This window comes from Ambystoma mexicanum, chromosome 7p (assembly GCF_040938575.1).
Source record: "Ambystoma mexicanum isolate Mex_15411 chromosome 7p, UKY_AmexF1_1, whole genome shotgun sequence".
In the NCBI taxonomy this organism is placed as follows: domain Eukaryota; kingdom Metazoa; phylum Chordata; class Amphibia; order Caudata; family Ambystomatidae; genus Ambystoma; species Ambystoma mexicanum.
Window position 1 is genome coordinate 510,152,924 of NC_090939.1, and position 13,466 is coordinate 510,166,389.

Here is a 13,466-nt window from a genome sequence, read left to right on the forward strand (position 1 = left end):
GGTATTGCGCATAGCTTTCCTTAGGGTTCTGCACATGACGATTCTTTTGCATGCCTCACAGCCTTGGGTTGTTTGTACAGAAGCGAGACACGCATGCCAGAGTTGAGTGGGGTAGTTAAAGACCTTCACCCCCTTTAATCAGTGGCCGAAGTATATGAAAGGAAGTAGTGGAGCTATGTTCCCTGCCGGCCTGCCCTCGTTTCCCACAAATCCCATCAACACGCCCCTCCCACACGCCATACAAACCCCCAAACAATCACACCTTCTGTTCAATGGAATGTTCAGTGCACTGCACTGAAGGGCAAGGTTCAACTTCTTCCTACACTTTTATTTTAAAACACAACCATTCCGGAACAGTTTCTTTTTAAAATAAAAGGATGGGGACAGTAAAACTTAATTTAAAAACAGTAACAGAGCACCGCTCCCGCCCACTTCGCGACCAATGCCTTTAATTACTTACCCACTCACATGGAGCGAGCTATTTTAGTTCACTTTCTTTAAATTTCAGACTTGATGTTTTATTAGCTGCAAAAACGAAAAGCATTGGCTTGACTGAGGTAAGTAAGGTGCAGTTGGTGTGAGATTCTATGTGATAGGAGATAAATGGTCTGTGAATGCCCAGCAGCATGAGATAAAGCCTTGATGTGTCATTCCTGCTCACATTGGGTGATCTGCTAATTCAACCAATTTGTGTTCCTGCAATTCTGATATGGTTGATTAATTTACAAAACAATTTCCTCTCAGAATCTGGGAGATCATAATTCATCGGAATCTGAGTTGAACAGTAAAAAGTTTAAAGGTCAAAACTTACCTAGAACAGGGTTGCAAAACAGAAAGGGAAGGGGACACATTGTTTCTGGGCCCGATTCTCATCTTGGCGCAGTGAGCGTGCTAAATAGCAGAACTCACTGCGCCATTTCTTGACGCGCAGGCACCACTGCTATTCTCATGTGGGCCTGGGCGTCTTCGCAAAGCATGACAGTGCTTTCGCTGTAATCCGCCTGTTTCTAATGGAAACAGGCAGATTGCAGAATCTCGGCAGCATTTTCGTTAAATAACGAGAGCATCGTTATTTAACGAAAATACTGCCGATACACCAAAGTGAGCAGCTTCAACATTGCAGGATGTTGAAGCTGCTTACTTTGGTGTATAGGAAAGTGTTCATATACACCTTTTTGGTGTATATGAACACTTTCATTTAAAGTGAGCAGCTTCAACTTTGCATCCTGCAACGTTGAATTTGCTAGCTTTGGTGTAAACGAAAGTGTTCCTATACACCTGTGCAGTGTATAGGAACACTTTCATTTAAAGCGAGAAGCTTCAATGTTGCATACTGCACCAGTGTGGTGTATATGAACACTTTAATTTACACCAAAGCGAGCATCTTCAACGTTGCAGCATGCAACGTTGAAACTGCTCGGTTTGGTGTAAATGAAAGTGTTCATATACACCCGTGTTTTGTATATGAACACTTTCATGTACACCAAAGCAAGCAGCTTCAACGTTGCAGCAACGTTGAAGCTGCTTGCTTTGGTGTACATGAAAGTGTCCATATACAACACGGGTGTATATGGACACTTCCATTTACACCAAACAAGTCTTCTTGTGGCACTCCTCCAGTTTAACGGCACCAAAAGGGTACCGTATATGTGCGCTAGTTTAGCGCACATATTAAACTGGAGGAGTGCCACAAGAATAGGCTTCCAAAAAGCCAGTTTACAAATGTGGCGGTTGCTAGGTTGGTTTCCAACTCATCCTAGCAACCGCCACATGTATTCCGAAAGTGGCGCATTCCTTCCGACTTCGGAAGAATGCGCCACCTTCAGAAAAGGTCTTAAGTACCGAAAAGGATGTTAACCCTTTTAACATCCTTTTCGGTACTTAACATCTTGATGAGAATCGGGGCCTCTGTGTCTAGATGATAAGTAGGGCTGAAGGGGACGGACTCTGGCAAAGGGGGTAGAGTAAAGTTGGAGGGGTGCATGTATTTCGTTGGGCCTAAGGCAGCAGAAAGCCTAAATACATCACTGGTCATTGAGTGCGATCATGATTTCTGTTTTGTCTGGGATGATTTTGAGCCTGTTGGCACTAATCCAATGGCGAGACAGTTGGTAAGGGTTGGATTTTGTTGTTTGCTAGCGTTGATTTTGTAGATGATTTGAGTGTCGTCAGCGTAGTTGTAGCAGGTCAGGCCATGTCTTTTGATGATGTTAATGAGCGGGTTCATATAGATGTCGAATAGTAGTGCTGAGAGTGATGAGCCTTGTGGGAATCCACATGTTGTTTTGCGGGATGTTGAGTTGAATGGTGTTATCCAAGTCATTTCTGTTCTTTCTGTCCTGAAGGATATTAGCCAGAGTAGCACTGTGTTGCTGATTCCATATCTTCAAGTCTCTTGATGATGGTTTTGTGGTGAACAGTGTCGAAGGCTGCTGATAGATCAAGTAGTATTAGTTACGATTTGACATTGGAGTCTGCATTGATTTTTAAATTGTCCCATAGCGATAGTAATGCTGTTTCCGTGCCTCTCATGGGTCTTAAACCTACTTGTGCTTGGTCGAGTGTCTGATTGTTTTATATATGTTCCAGGATTTGTTTGTAGATGTAGTTTTCTAGTAACTTTGCCAGGTATGGGATGTTTGAGATTGGTTGGTAGTTGGTTAGCTCTTACGTGTTTCCTGATTGGTCTTTAAGGAACAGCAATATGTAGTCTACTTTGAAGGCTGTGCCACAGCTCCTGTTAGTGACTGGTTGAAGAGGTTGAGGAAATACTCTGCGGTTGTTTTCTGGGTAAGGATAGTCTTGTATACGTCCATGGGCAGGGGTTGCTCACAAGGCAAGGTCATTGCATAGTTTCTGTGATGAGTTTGGTGTGTTGTTGCATGCGTTTAGGTTTCTTAGTTTGTTAATGATGCTGAACATCTCCTTCTGGGTGTTGTTTGAGCTTCTGATCCATTCATTGGTTAACACTAGCTTAGTAACATATGAAACTGGCCCAGTCTGGCTTTAAAAAGTGGCCCATTCTAGGCAAAAATACTTGCCCACAACAAGATCATGGGTGCACTTTAACATTGCCCTTTTACTCAATAGGCCAGCCCAGCTTGCAGGAGGAGATGGGGCCCTACACTTATGCATAGGATGCTACACTGTAGAATTAAAGGTGACCTTGCAGCAATGTTCTCCACATTCCCTCTAGCCCCGGAATAACAGCCTATGATTACTATGTGCATGCCAATTGACAACATAATGGCCTTGATTCACAGAAGCATTTTTATAATGGCTCAATATCACTGAAAAACGCTATGTGTGAATCAGGCAATATGCGCCATTTCCTTTTAATATAAAATCTTATTGCTGGATAGACGATGCTGACAGAAGGCTACGATGAGCTGGGAACATTGCCTAAACTTGGGACTGCCTGACAATGAATGGTGGAGGATTTGTAAACAGAGCGAGAGAGTATCTATGAATTATAGGCGTAAACTAATTCAAGTCAAGGTACTCCACCAGGGGCCAAATTACAGAAACTTTGCACCGGTGCAAGTGCAAGATTTCACCGTATTAGCACTAGGGCAAAGTTTGCTCTGGTTCAAGAAACTTTGGGGTCATATTTGAAAACATTTACAATGTTAGAAGTGCCATTTTTCATGGTATAAACACTGGGGCAAATACGTCCCAAGTGCAAAAAACATGCACTTTCGATGCATTTTTGCAACAAGGCAAAGTTTGCCCTAGTGCTAAAATGGAATGTTATTGGCACTACAGCAAACTTTGTCCTGTTTCAAAAAAATATTGAAAGGGCACTAGGGAAATGTTTTCCCTTATGTTTATACCATGAAAAATGGCACTAGTCATGGTGCAAATGTTTTCGAATGTGACCTCAAGGTTTTTTGAAGTAAGCAAACATTGGCGAAGTGTTAAGACGGTGCAACTTTGCTTTTGTTTCTGTAATCTGTCTACAGATGTACTACACAATGACCAAACGGGTGCAATTGCCCCTGACAAGCCCACAAAATGCCCCAAATGTGATAGCCTTCAGACTGGACTTGCCTGTAGAGTAGAGTTGCCGCATTCTGGACTGGGTTCATATCAATACTCGCATTGATAATACAGGAAGCAGTACCGGCTGAACAGGTGGTTCTATGTCATTTCATCGCCTGCAATTTCATCCCCTGGCATTTTAACGTGTACATTCTAATGAAAACGCTTATCGATTTTCATTTTTTTCTTTTTTTGGGGCGGGGTTACCCACCCAACCCCCCCTCTCACTTATGTTTAGCTATTCCCTATCCCCCAAACCCTTATCTGCCCTTTCCCACCCCCCCCTAAAAGATTTGATGAGCATATTGTTGTAATATACACGTTAAAATGTCAGGGGATGAAATTGCAGGCGATGAAAGGACGTGGTAATGAACAGGTCATCTGTTTGATAATACAGGAAGCAGCACAGGTGAACAGGTCATCTGTTTGCTGGTTGATGTTTACAAGAGCATAGAGAAAAAGCGCACATCCGAAGCCATGCCAATAAATGGATGGGTACATCTGACACAAGCTTACAGACGTAGCACGAAGACCTGGCAGCTTTTCCAGGAGTTTGCCCAGGAAAGGAGTAATAGAGATCGGGCGATAGTTTGCCGGAGAGGAAGGATTGGCAGAAGGCTTCTTAAGGTGGGGCTGCACAAGGGAGTTCTTTAGGGGGAGGGGGGTTTCTAGTGGCAAAAGAGCGATTTCAGAAATCAGCCAGGGCTGGAGTAAGGGTATTGATGTGGTCCTTGATGATTCTGGAGGAGCAGGGGAGCACCTGCTTGGATGACACTTTCATAGATCTGACTTGTCTAGAAATATCGTCAGGAGTGAACAATGAAAAAGAGGAGAAAGGAGGAGAGGAGGGAGTGGCGGCAGACAGGGGCAGAGAGAGGTAGAGGGAGAGGAAGGGGAAGGGGAGAGAGATGTCCTGAGTTTTAGTGGTAAAGTGAGAAGTCAGTGCTGTGCAGAGGGACTGGGAGGGAACAGGAGAGGTGGACACTGCAGCAGGATTGGCCAGCTCCTTGCAGATTTCGAAGAGTTCGGCAATGTTTTTATGGCTGCAGAGACATGGGCGTGGATGCAAGCTCTCTCCTTGGACAGGACAGAGAGTCTGTATTTCTTTTGGAGCAGGCAGCAGGTCAGTTTGTCAGAGGATGCGCCTGATGCCCTCCACTTCCTCTCAGCCACCATACATTTGTGTTTTAGGGCGGCAAGGTTGAAATCATACCAAGCGTTGCACTTGGAAGTAGGCTTCAAATGGATCCTCATGACAGGGGCAAGGGCATCAAGAGGGTTAGAGCTAGAGAGAGTTGCAGGTTAGAGAGGGCTGTGTCAGAGTGTGAGTCAGCCACAGGTGTGGAAATAGGAGAGAAAGTAGAGGCAAAAGCCTCCACTGAGACACGCTTCATCGGCCGGATGACCGAAAAGGTGGGTGGCAGTGCTCGGGTCGGCTTCACCTGGGGGACAGAGAGAGTCAGGTGGGAGGAAAGCAGAAAGTGGTCAGTACAAGAGTGAGGACTGGCAAGAAAGTTAGAGTGGGGGAAGTCTGAAGAAATGAGACCATCAAAAGTGTGCCCGGCAGAGTGGGTTGGGCCAGAGGGTAAAATAGAGAGAGACACACAGATTGTGAAAGAGCACCAAGGAGGGGCTAAAAGCATCCATATGGATGTTGAGGTCTCTGAGGAGGAGAAGGTCAGAGGTAGAGGCAAAGAGAGAAAAGGAGAGGAGAGCCCCCTCAGAGAGGAAGAGGGCGACCTGGTCAGGTGGCCTGTAGATGGTGGTCACAGTAAGAGAGAGGTCACGTTTTGAGGTTTTGGACCAGTAAAGGTTTGGGTTGTTCTGGTCTGGTTCCACTTATCTTGGCAAAGGGAGTTTTAAGTTTTTTGTTTGTTTTCTGGTTCACAGTGAGTACCAACTTTTGGTACTCACTGTGATTTTAGGGCTGTTTGTTGCTTTTTGTTATCGAGCCACCGGAGGTTTTTGTTAGGGTAGTTGTGAGTTTGGGTTGAGGCCTTATGTTGATGTTGGCCCAGTTTGGAACGGCCGTCAAACTGGGATTGTTTTGGGTTGTTATTTGTTGGAACTCCTCCGTGCGTGTTGTGGCCCTGGTGTGTTTGTGGTGAGGGTGAATCAGTGTGTTTGTTTTTGTTTTGTTTGTTTTTGTTTATTACTTGTATCGCACGCTGAACCCTGGGGTACCTGGGCGCTTGAGAATATAGATTACAGGTTACAGCAGGTATGCAGGTTATACAAATAAATAACAGAAGGAGTGACCCTGGTTAAAGTTGGGTCAATTACGAGATACAGTGACCCTGGTTACAATTGGGTCGATTACAAGATACACGGGTGGTAGTACAACGGTGGACGCTGATTACAGTGGGATCTGTAAATGAGGTGGCTGGTCTCTTATTGAGAGGGGTTGTTGTTTAGCCATGTCTTTATGCCAGGTTTGAAGGTGAGGAAAGATGGTTCCTCTTTGAGGGTGGTAGGGATGGCATTCCAGCGTTTGGCTGCTTGAACTGGGAAGCTGGTGCCACCTGCTGATTTTAGGTTGAATCTTGGGATCAGTAGGTTTGAGGAATTTGAAGATCTGGTGTTGCGGGAGGGTTGGTGGAGGCAAAGTTTATCTGCGTTTGGTGAGAGTGTGAGTGGTTCAGTGCCTCTGTTGTAACATCTTCTTGGGCTGATTGTTTGGTAGTTAGTTAGTTTCCATTGGTTAGCTGCGGTGTAACTTGTGCTGTCGAATCAGAAAATACAATATTAAGGCTTTTACACCATGCAAAGAGAAATACATCAACACGGGCTTGTAAAGATTCCCAGAATCTTTATTGCAACACTGAACAGTTTACAAAACAAAGTACACAAATAGCTATTTGGCCGTCAGTACACCACAGGGAACACCAGCAGGTTCAATGTGAGCAGTGAACAGGAATTGCTAGCTGGACATCAGCATATTTATACAGTTTCTTTGCAACAATGTCCAGCCTCTTACAAGTTAATCATGTACTGGGCTAGGGTTCGCGCCAGGTTCATTCCTAATTTACATATCTCGTGCATGTGGTTCACTTCTTAATACATTTACTAACAAGTACTATTATTCTCTGAATGTGACTTTACACTCTTTACACATTTGCTTCAATGCAGGTCAAACAGATTTTTCGCATTTCATGTTTAAATAGCATTATCTTTCTTGTATACTTGCAGGTTAACATCGCCGATTCAAGTAATCCCCTGATCCCAAGGTCAACGAAGGACAAGGTCTACATGACCCTAACATGTAGCCTGCAGGCAGGTTGGACATTAACTCGCCTACAGAGGTTGAAGAGGTTAAAGTAAAAACAAGAGAACACAGGTCGGCCATTTTAGGCCACAGCGTGACTTTGCACGGAAAACCAAAATGACGGTTTAACCTAAAATGGAGGCTTGATTAACTTGAGGTCATGACCTTGCGATGCGGATTTCCTCGCAAAGCGACTGGCCATAGGCCAACATATACAATGAGGACGAAACAATATTATATCAGTTTTGACAAACCCTCCTTTTGGCCTATGCCAAGCGCTAAACTACTTCCAATCACTTTACGACCAACTCCACATTTCAATGTCTATACACCCAAATCATTATCTGACATATCTACTGCCATTAGACCTAACACTAGAGTTTCCTTCAACATGTACTCCTTGGAAACCTTATCTGGGGTGTATATTTCTGCCCTAATACATTTGTTGCTTGCGCGCAACATCCCCATAATACCGAACATATACCAGGAAGACACTGTATACAACAACAAAGTAACAGTAAACTACCCAAGGTAATCAGCAAGGCCGAAAGCAGCTTCCATCCCCACGACCGTAGGAGGTCCTAAAAACATGCACTAAGTTCCCAGTTTCCCTCAGGAACGTGCACTTCTGAACTAAGAACATGTAGATTTTGGATAGCCCTAAAGATCGTTTAGAGAGGAGTCTGGTTCGTAAACGCAGCAAGCGGACCCCACTAATTTACACACTCGTCCACGCTCAGCCAGAATGACAACTAATGCCATCCGGTTCTGAAGAGCTACTAATCTTATCGCTTTCTGTTCTAACGTCATATTATAGAGTATGTCAGTGGTCCGGTTGATGGTTCTCTCCAGTACTCTCGCTAGTCCCCTGATATCTTGTGAATTCATAATTTGCCCAAAAAATGGCACAAAGGATTTCATTATGTCTCCTAGAGTTTGTGCTGGAGTATCCCCCTTCACATCTCGTTGTGGACGAGTCTTCAAAATTTCTGCAGTACTGGCAATAAATACCCCAGGTAATAGAATCCCTAAATAACAAGTTCCTTGCCAATCCCTAGGCAACCATGGAAATGCCACATTACCGCAAACAAAATAGGCAGGTTCTCCTACATACAGAGGCCTGTTCTCACTAGTCAAATTTGCAACATTGGCGCAACTTCTAAAATTGCCCATTGACCGTGTTCCATTCCTCTGTATGCAGAAGGAAACTGAATCGGGGCTATGGTTAACAGAAAAAGATGGAGGCGTGGCATCCTTATTGCCTATAGGAGCCATTTTGAAAGAGATCAAAGACTGAAAGGGACGGGACAATCTATCAGAGGGCCTAACAGAAGCAACGTTTGGCTTACTCCTATTTGCGAAAAGCGAGCATCCCAGGGGCATCAAAACACGTTTTTCAAAACTATTCAAATTCATACCATCAAAGTTCCCTGAGATGCTGTCATTCCAACGGCCAAAGAATAGTGCTCTAAGAGAAGCGTAACAAGCAGTTGTCAAAGGTAAAGGATGAATGTACCAACCTAGCCCATTATCCCTATGTTGCGGCAAATGCGAGCAGATCCAGCAGTTGGTCTTATTGAATATTGCATGAGTGGCATTCATTATTAACAAAAGAGTATTATTCTGATAGTTCCGTCTATGCAAAGAATCTCTAGGCGACAAGGTATGCAATTGCACGGAAGGAGTGGGTATAACAGATACATTTTCAACAGGTAAAAAGTCCTCTAGCGGATATGCTTCCTCTAGGTACCACAACCCAAAACCAGTAGTTACTAGAAACCCAGTTATTATTACAAAAAGGCAACAATATGTTTTCGGGGTCCCCTTAGACGTTTGCTCATTGTCTCTGCTAGTCAAATATTTGTCTAAAAGTTCGGTACGAGCAGTAGTGGGTGCAGGCATTGTAGTCTTCAATCGAAAAAACACCAATTGTTCGTTTGCTGGCGACTCCAGTCGCGCGTCTTCTTAATGTCTTTTCCACAACCCTTGGCCAACAGAATCCTTTCGTATAGTCGGGCCAAAAAGCAAGCCCTCAAATGATTTCTCCAATTGCACAGTCAAACCGTGCCGTACGTCTACCTTCTAGGACGTAAATCATATTTCACAATTTCCGGTGCCAAAGGATCAGAAAGGAAGGTGTCGTCACTTCCCACTGGAGGTGCAGAGTGAACGGAAATGGGATCAGAAAATGGATGATCCGGAAGTACCACTGTTGGAGAATGCGGAGACAAGATGGCCATTTTGTCTGGCCCTACGAATTCTGGAATGGTCTCCGATACTCTCTTGTCGGTTGTTGCTGTTTAGGGCACATTGGTTACAGCACTGGAAAGAGATTCTGTGTCTTCTGTATCGTATGGCACGGGCTGCGGGATCCGTTTGGTGTGCGTTGCATGTATCCAATTCTTCCGCCCCGCTACCCGCACCGGAGTCTGGGTGACTAGCAGGACCTGGTAGGGACCCCTCCACCGAGGTGCAAGGCAAGACGACCTTTCAAAAACTTTAGTGAGGATCCAGTCTCCTGGTCGTAGACTGTGACCGGGACCCTCGTATTGTACAGGTAATGCCTCTCGCACCTGGTGATAAATTGAAAATAGATTTTTAGTCAATTGGTTACAGTAATCTGAAAGAAGCACATTCTCTACAGCCCGCAATGAGCGACTCTTTGGCATACCCCAAATATTAGCAGGCATCCCCATCACCACCTCAAAGGGAGAGAGCCCAGTCTTAGTTTGAGGGGTTGTTCTCATCGACAGCAACATGATCGGTAAGGCGTCCGGCCATTTTAACTTGGTGCCAGCACACGTCTTAGCGAGCTCGTTCTTTATAATGCCGTTATGTCTTTCCATTAATCCGGCACTTGGGCATGACTGGCCGAATGGAACTGTTTATCAATCTGCAATCCTTCGCAAATTTGTAGAATTACAGCAGCGATAAAGTGTGGACCATTATCCGACCAGATGACTCTCGGCAGCCCGAACCTAGGAAAGAACTCTTTCAACAGAGTCTTTGACGTGGTTATGGCAGTTGCATCTCTAACAGGGAAAACCTCAACCCACTTGCTAAATGCACAAATGACGACCAACACGTATTTAAGATTGTTGCAACGTTCCATCTCAATAAAATCAAAGTGGATGACCTCAAACGGAACAGACGGTGGAGCGAAACTTCCTCTAGGAGTCGAGGTACCTTTTCCTACATTGTGTTGCAAACAGACCATGCACCCTTGGCCAAAGCGCTCCGCAATTTTGAAAATGTTATCGTTGGCCCATACACTGTGTAGCATTTTAGTCAATTTACGCGCACAGACATGGGTCGGACCATGAGCCATAATGACCATCATTGTAATATAGGCGTCAGGGAGTAACCATTATCCTTCAACATTGTCCACCCATCACCCATCACCATCCAATCTCCCTGCACCCTCGACCCATTTCTTATTCTCCTCTACAGTAGCATCTGCTTGAATGTCTTTTACAGAATCAATACTTTCACCAAAAGTGCAAACATTTACCGTTTCCCTTACATTTCTGAACTAAAATCAGTGGCAGTTTGTTTAGCTATCTGATCAGCGAAAGCATTCCCTTTTCCTATATCATCTGTAACCTTCTGATGTGCTGTACATTTTACAATGGCTAACTGAACAGGGAGTGCGAGCGCTGAAAGTAATCGCACTATTAAAGTGCCGTGCTGTATTTTTGTGCCATGTGAGGTCAAGAATCCTTGTTCTTTCCAGAGTCTACCGAAGTTGTGAACTACCCCAAAGGCATACTGACTGTCGGTATATATATTTACTGTAAGCCCTTCACAAAGTTCACAAGCTCGAGTTAATGCTATAATTTCTGCGGCCTGCGCGGAATTATGCATGATTCTTTTGGTTTCCACATCGTGCTCAAGGTAGTGACGGCATAAGCAGCCGTGGATGTACCATTCGGAAGTTTGAAACAAGAGCCATCACAAAATAGCTCTCCTTGTGGGTTATTCAAAGGCGTATCTTTCAAATCGATTCTACCTTTAGTCTCTTTTTCTGTAGTGTAAAGGCAATTGTGTGACGTTTCGTCACCATCAACAGTATCTTGCGGGACAGGTAAAAGTTCAGGCGGATTTAATACACAACACCTATGAATTTGAATGTGGGGAGCAAACAAGATCAATTCGTATCTTGTCAATCGTGCGGAAGTAAGGTGTTGCGTTTGAGTTCTATTTAATAGAACATCTACAGAGTGAGGTACCATTAGGGTTAACGCATGACCCAGGACCAACCCCTCGCTCTGTTTTACAGACGCAGCAGCAGCAGCAACAGCTCTCAAACATCTCGGCAAAGCGCATGCAACAGGATCAAGGACGGATGAGAAATAGCCGCACAGCCTATTCTTCCCTCCATGTTCCTGCATTAACACAGCCAAAGCACATCCATCACGTTCATGCACATACAACACAAAGGCCTTTTCATAATTTGGAGTTCCTAAAACCGGTGCCGAACACAGCGCGGTTTTAAGTAAATCATAAACTGTCTGGTGTTCCAAAGTCCATGGCAATGGCAAAGAAATGCCCTTCTTTGTCAAAGCCAACATTGGTTTAATCGTTAACGAAAAATTAGGGATCTACAGTAAGAAGCCATACCTATCAGGGCTCTAACTTCCTTCTGCGTATTTGGGACAGACATGCAGAAATCGTTTTTATTCGTTCAGGTGTCAACCTTCTTCCCTCCTTTGACAGGTGATAGCCTAAATAGGCGACCTCCTGGCAACAATATTGGAATTTTTTGAGTGAAGCTTTATGGCCATGTTTTGCTAGATGACAAAGCAATAACATGGTGCCTTCTTTACAGGCACTTTCAGAATCAGTAGCAAAGAGGAGATCATCTACATACTGTAGTGACGTGCAAGTAGTAGGTAACTCGAGAGTATCGAGTTGCTCTTTCAATGCTCTACTATAAATACTTGGACTCTCAGTTTGACCTTGTGGTGCACGAGTGAATGTGAACGAGCGTCCACCTAGGGTAAACGCGAACAAATACCTACTATCCTTGTGTATAGGAATACTGAAAAACGCATTTTTTAGGTCAACAACGCTAAAGTGAGTGGCAGAAGCCGGAATCATAGTTAGTATCGTTGTTACATCAGGTACAATGGGAAATTGAGGAGCCACAATTTTGTTAATAGCACGCAAATCAATTATAAACCGAAAAGGAATCGCATTATCACCTTTTTTGTATATTGGCAAAATCGGGCTGTTACACAAACTACCTGTAATTTCCTCAATTACTCCACGATGTACAAAGTCAGTAACTATACATTTCAAAGCCTGTTCGCCTTCAACTGAGATCTTATATTGTGGAATGCGAGGCAGTTTTACTCCATGTTTCAGAATAATTTTAATAGGTTCAATTTGAAGAATGCCCACATCATTATCATCAATTGCCCATAAGCATTCCGGAATGTTACTGAATTCTGGCGGTAAAGGTCGAGTCAAGAACTGAGTGGCGAGTGATTGCTGAGGTGAAATTGTTAACCGAACTCCGTCCGAGGAGCAATGTATTACTGCATTCAATTCCTTCAACAAATTTAACCCCAGCAAATTCTCTCCACAGTTTATAGTAAGTAGAAATGGACACTGCTCCGTGAAGGGACCCACTGTTATCGGTACCGGCAAAGAGACTGGACAAACTACAGGTGTGACTGAAAACCCTACGGAAACGTTGGATTGCCCTGAGAGGGGAATGTTTGGAACCCGTGAATGGTCAATGGAACACTTTTGTGCTCCCGTATTGACTAAAAATCGATACTTCCTATTTCCCACCGCCATCTCAACATAGGGACCTTTCTAATGAACGGGAATAGGCGTTGGTTCCAAATCCTGCTTCGGGCAATCCTAACGAAACAGAATGTCATCAAAAGGAAGTTCTTCAGAGAGGTATGCAGCAGAAGGATGATCAAAAATGTTTCTATTATCCACACTCAAAACTTGTTTATCCTGTGAAGAAGGTTGCTGTGATTCTGGCGTATACTGACCTCTACCAGGGCCCCCTACACCTGGGCGACCTCTGGATCGTCTACCCATGTTCGCAAATGACCTTTGCTGCAAGGCCGGACATTGTGCGCGCCAGTGACCTTCCTGTCGACAATAGGCACACTGGTTAATGGTTACCGGAGCCAGGGGC